Source organism: Triticum aestivum, chromosome 1B, assembly GCF_018294505.1.
Source record: "Triticum aestivum cultivar Chinese Spring chromosome 1B, IWGSC CS RefSeq v2.1, whole genome shotgun sequence".
NCBI lineage: Eukaryota > Viridiplantae > Streptophyta > Magnoliopsida > Poales > Poaceae > Triticum > Triticum aestivum.
In genome coordinates, this window is record NC_057795.1 from 566,442,768 (window position 1) to 566,449,395 (window position 6,628).

The window sequence follows — 6,628 nt, forward strand, 5'->3', positions numbered from 1 at the left end:
CAAGCAGCTCCTGTGCCCCACACCCCTATGATAGACACCGATGCGCCGCTTCCCTGGGGAATAGGCGGACTAGGTGCTCCGCGCGCCTAAGCGGGTGCTGCTTCTTTTAATTGCGGTTCGACTGACCCTGAATTGAAATCCAGGCGGGCTACTGACCTCTGGCAAAGGTGAAATAGTAAAAGGGAGGAAACCTTGTGCATTTAGTATCACGAAGAAGATGCAGTAAGAAGCGCTCAACTAGTTTCTTTCATGGGATGAATACGGTGTGAGCGGAGACGTATGATTTGCACGAATAAGGGAAGAGGAGTACCTCTTTCTGCTGGCAGTGCTGTGTCCTCCTTTTGTTTTTCCGACGATCTTGTTGTTCGCCGGAAACCAGAAGTTGTGGAGGACGGTGCAGCCTTGGACGAACCCGTGGCCAAGTTGTTGAGTGTGGTGCGGTGGCCGTCTGTCGGCGGCAGGGAAGCAGATCCGAGGCGGCGAACGACGATGTAGCGGGAACAGCTCCGGTGCGGTGGACGGTTGCGATAGTGGAGCCGCAGAAGTGAGGCGCAGGACGGCGTGGTCGGAGTGGTTCTGGTACGGTGCACGTCGGTGTCGGCGTCGTGGAGGCAGCTCTGCCTTGGCTTCAGCTGCTAAGTCCTTCAGGGTGTTGCAGTTTCGTTTGCGTTGGACGACGACGTCGGGGTACCGGCTCCGGCGTGATGGAGGAGGGCGGCGGTGGATTGGCCGCTATGGGGTGGAGGACGGAGGAGGTTGGGGTTTCGCGGCTGGTGGAGAGGGTGTTTTCGCGCCCACGGAGTATGAATGGGGAAACGGGGGGAGGCGGGGAACTAAGGGGGAACAATGTTTTGGTTTGAGACGCGCTTTTTTGAAATTTGGGGAAAGTTACAAACTTTGCCCCCATCGAAAATTTCTGACATATTGCGGGTTGGGGGTAGGACAGTCATGTCAGGTGTCCCAAATGTGGGCGGCATAGATTTCGGCCGAGCGCATGGGTGTTTAGGCGCCCATGATGTATGAATGCTTCTCGGAGGCGGTTGAGATTGGCATCTTGGTGAAGTTACAAACCTACCCCGGTTTAGACCTTTGGACATCGGGCCGATAGGCTACGCGGGCCAAAGTCAGGACAGTAATTTCCTACCACCAAAACATTAGTCTCGCGCGGTTTCGGGTGACCAGAGGCCTATTTGGCGCTTTGTTCAATATTTGGGAGCAGAAGCATTAACGTTTTCGGTTCTCTTGAATTGAACTCTCAGGATTTGTCAAACTTCACAAATCTTTACTCTTGAAAATCCTAAAGCTACGATTATTTTGGGATGGAGGGGGTACATTTTAATATACATTGTACACGAGTATATATTAAAAAATATGCAACTTACCTCAGTTCATGCATGGTTCCAGGTATAATCTCCATGGTTGCAAAAAAAAAGTTAGATATGTGTATGAATATATATACCATGTTCAAACTCACAACAAAGATTGATGCCCCCTTTTACATCTGATTTACAAATGCCATTATCTCGGGTTCAAATAGATGAATGCACTTTCTATGAATTCGAATCTTCGAAACCCCCTTTATGTTGAATTCGACATGTATTTTATTTCATAGCTAGCAATTTGGAATGTATCCATGCAAGTGACAAATGTATAAAATGCTTCACACTAACAACATGGAGTGCACTAATTAATGTTTATATATGAATTGCAAAAGCATCCATTGCCTGTATTTCAAACCGCTCTCACTCTATGGATCGATAATATTAAATAAACACATGCACATGCTAGAATTCAATGGAGTATGGGTGTCTGATAGACCGATTTTCGTCCATACGCAATTTTGCAAAATTCATGATCTCATCCAAAAATAATAATGCCATTTATATTTTAATTTAATGCATAGAACCGCCTTTTACACGTAGATATCTCTCTATCTAACGCATAAGTGCACACACTTTATATGCATCGGCATTTCTCTTTCACACATGCTCACAATCTCTCTCAGGGTGTCGGGGTGTCTCACGCACATGCTCTCTCTGTTTCTCTATCTCTCTTTCCGACTACTATGTACCACTCTTTTCACTAATCTTAGTTGGAAAAAACTATTTCTCTCACATGCATATATACACATGCACGGTCTCTACTAGCCCTCTATACGCACATATGTGCCTACGTGTCTCCCGCACGCACATTATCTTTAGGCCTCTCTTGCACACATTGCCCCCCCCCGACACACCTCTCTAATAGTAGTTGGCAGATATGATTTCATCATATCATTCGGTAGAATATCCCTGGCTGTTAGGCTGGATGGTAATACGAGGCAAAGTTTTACCCTAGTTCAAATCGGACCCTTGCAGTTGAAGAAAGAGCCTACTCCTAGTACTGTATATTAGTGTTAGGGTGCGTACAAAGTACACGTGAATACCAGGCATTGTGCGTGTGTGTATACTATCGACGAACTAGCCCCAAGCTTGTATAACATACTAAGGGCCTAGGGTTACAAATCATATATAGTCGGCTTATCACCAGTGGGGATAGAGTCCTCCGCGACTCTGGTAGCTTCGTGTTGTACGCCGAGTCCTCCACATGGGTCTCCGTATACCACGTCTCGGTCCAACCTATATGTGGCGCAGGATGGAACCGACCCATGAGTCTTCATGTTGACCCAACACAACTAGAAATGATGTGCCCACCACACCACACACGCAATCGGCCACTAAGAAAATAAGCATATACAATAGTACAACGGTATCTAGCTCACGATACATCTCCATATTTTGTTGATGACACTGACGGACTTTGCATTTGATGCGTGCTCCGTATTTTGATGACGACACTTACGGTCATTGTATTTGAAGCGAAAGCACGATATGGTCACTGGACTTCAGAATAAGCTCATCACGGTCACCACATGCATTTTGTCGTGCTAACCAACATGTGGTTGGATGGTTAGAGGACAGTGGTTTCTCGAGCCCACCAAGCTTAAAGTCCCGATGCTCGCATTTATCTTGTGTTAATTTCAGTATTTTCCGGCGATGTACGTTCAGTGGGAGGAGACGTTCCACTCGACTACGAGGAACCTATGGTGACTTCGTAAAATCTCAAGATCATATATGCTGGCCCACTCTCTCGAAGGTGCGGCGGCGGACCGGCGGTGGGGAGTGGTTTCGGGGAGGGCGGGTCGGCCGCGGGCGGCGGGGGCGGGCGGTTCGGCCGATGGTGGCTGGCGGCTCGGGGGGAGGGGGTGGAGTTTGATGATAAACTGGAGGCCCTTGATTTCGTATCCAACGGCTGGAAACTCTAATGACCAGAGATGGAAAAGTCAGTCGACTGACGTGTAGCCTCACCCCGCACGTACACATGCACGCACGCAAGACACGCACGCATGTAGGCATGCAACACTGAAACGTACACATAACATACACATGCACGCATACTGGCGTGCAATACTGACACGTACACATGCACTCACGAACACACGCACGTACGCACCCATGCATGCAACACTGAAACACACCCTTGCACGTACGCACCCATGCATGCAACACTGAAACGCACCCTTGCACGCACGCAACACTCGCACGCCTGCATGCACATGGCACACGACGCAAGACACACACTTAACTACATGAAAAAGATGACGTCACACTCAATGAACAATCATCGGTTTAGGAAATGCCCGCTTCTGACCGCCCTAGCCCACCAAAGGTTCCTCTGTTGTGCGCTGCCTGCGTTGGGTCACTGACATGCAGGCCATGCACCCAAAGAGCCCACACGTCAGTGGAAGAACGGCGTGGTGTCCTAGGTCAGAGTCGAGGGCGCCACTCGCGGCATGCCCGGCTGAACACACCTCCGTGCCGCATTCAAACGCCTCCATGAAACCCGCCCGTGTGGAAGCCGAGAAACCCACTCTGGACACACGTCCGTTCATGACTGGGCCGGCGTTAAACGCAACACCGGCCGAGCTCCTCCCGCCCGCCGTCTATTTAATCTTCTATTTAAACAAGGCCAAACGCCGGCCAAGAATCGCACACCTCCGCCGCTCCCCTATCTCCTCCACCATTTTGTCCACTCTTACAATGGCTTACGAAGAGTAGTTATTCCGCATCCAAGCCGGCTGGGTAGCCCGCTGGATACGAGCTATGCAGCTCGCTGATCCACCTCCCTCCCCTCGCCCGACGGAGCCAGTTGCCGCCCCAAGCCGGCGCGTGGTTCAGCAACTCGCCGCTCCAGGCCAACTCAACGATGAGTGGCGCACGGGCGTCGTTGCTGTTGTCCATTCCGCCGCCTCGTACCACGTCTCCAATGCCGGCGGCCGCGCCATGCAAGCAGCGACAGAAGCCGGGTGCACAGAGAGCGACGAGTCGATGGCCAGCGCCTCCGCGTCCGCCACCATCATCGAGGAGAAGTAGAACACGGGAGGCCGCCGCCGCTTGGGTCCCATGAAGGCCACCGTGGAGGCGATGCCGGCGTACACAGCAGGTGTCTTGCCGGATCCATTTGTTGTGAGGACCTTCATCGACCCCGCATGGGCTCCACGGAAGAGGTCAATGTTAGGATGAACTCGAGTCGGTGCCGGCCATGGCGAAGTAGTGGCCGGTGATGAACTCGAATCGGTGCCGACCACCATCATCTTCGGCACCAGCCAATGATATCAGTTGGGCAGTGGGAAGCGAGCCGTCCTTTGCACTGAAGCATATACCACCGGGGCTCCCGGCAGTCCGGTGATCGTGCTGCCGGACATGAAGAACACAAATCAATCGGCGGGCGACCATTTAGGCCATGTATTATATACCTGTGCTGTCCAGAACTAGCACCGTGTTGTTCATTTGAATGTAATTAAATCCGTCATGTTTGTGTGAAAATCCGGTATTTTATATGATTTCCGTCGTTGTTTATATGAAATACTCTGGTGGTTGCGTGAATGAGTATCAGTTTGTCTACGTATTTGCGTGAATTTCGTCCGGTTGGTTGAGTTTCTGTCATAATGTGTGCGACTACGGTTGGATGGCGTAATTTGCGGGTCACCGGTCGGTCTGCGGGCGGCTCGGGCGGCGTTGTGGGACAAAAAAACACAGCTCGTGCGAGCTCGTCTCCAACGTGCGCGCTGGAGGATGCATGACATCATGAGCACCCGAGCCGTTCCTCGTTCATCGGTGGCAAAGGCACCGGTGGACAAAAGGGTCGCCAATATTTTGGCTACCCCGGGCAAGATCCAAACAGCCCCTCCCAACAGATTCAAATCCCTCGTTCACCATGGAATTTTGCCATGTGTTGTTTTCATGGACTAGGAAGATGCCCGTGCATTGCAAGGAACATCAAGATGCATTTTTTACAAACTCCCGCATGCATGCAAGGGATAATTAATGTCCTCCTTTGCTAGTACCACGAGGCAAACACCATTAATATTGCATCGATTAGTGTTAGTGTCCTTGTATATCTGCAAATTGTAATTTTGATAGTGGCCCCTTGTATATAAAAATGGAGGGAGAAATATGAGAGATAAGGTGAGGAGGAGTGGGGCGTGGTGCCGTGGTGCCGTGGTTGTGACTGGTGGTCGGACTGGGTGGAGGCATGGGGATGGACGGCGCATTATGTCTAGGTTTGTATCTCTCACACACACACCCACGTAGGTGGGGGACGTGCATGAAGAGAAGAGGTGCACACACGGCGCACGTACTCCCGTCTCTTTCCCAACCACACCCGCGCGGGTACATGGTGGAGCTCATTTCTGTATGAAAAAGGCAGCCCACGTGGTAATTTGGCACGTGCACTGGTTGTCCACTTGGTGGAGGGAGGATCGTCTACCACGGGTGAACAAACAAATTGCAACTTGACGCGTTATGTTAAATTAAAAAAAGAGGCAAACCATGTGGGGCCTACCTTAGAGGCAAGGCTCTATACACTGGAGTACTTTTGATGTGTCCCGTCAACTCGCAGAATGAGGAGAATCTTGCTTAGTACGCCGTCTCCCCCGCCCACGGGCGCGGTGGCTCGCAGGATGAGGTGAAGCTGGAGTACTACTATACGCCTTTAAGCCCGCTCCCTCGCCCACGCGCGCAGTGGCTCGCAGCACAAGGAGAAAATTTTACTACTCCCTCCGTTTACTCCTCGTCCCTACTACGCACTTTGGTTAGTACTCCCTCTATTTACTTACAAAAGGCCACTATAAAAAAATACATTTTGCATCTATATAAGGCCACTAATAGTAAGCGAGACAAAAGTTACTACTCCCTCCTTTCAAGTTTATGGCTCAATTTCAAAATCTCTCCAACTAAGGTAGACGGTGAGTGGTCGAATTAATTTCGTAGTTTGCATAGTATGCTCGTTTTTCTCAATAAGTTATGTTTACCGAGGCATTAATTAGAACGAATGCATAAATGACCACTAAATTTCCATGAACTTGTAGATGCATTGGTTAGTTTACTCTTGACACTACTTGCGTCGGGTGATCTAACGCACCTCGAAATCCAACATGTAATGGTACTACTACTAGTATAGTACTAGAATTGAGACTTATCAAATGGAAAAACGAATGTTTTTTAGATGAGCCCTATAAATCCTAATGGGTACGTACCCCGTAAAAACAGATTTTTCCAAAACTAAGTCGCTCCCTTTCATGAATTCT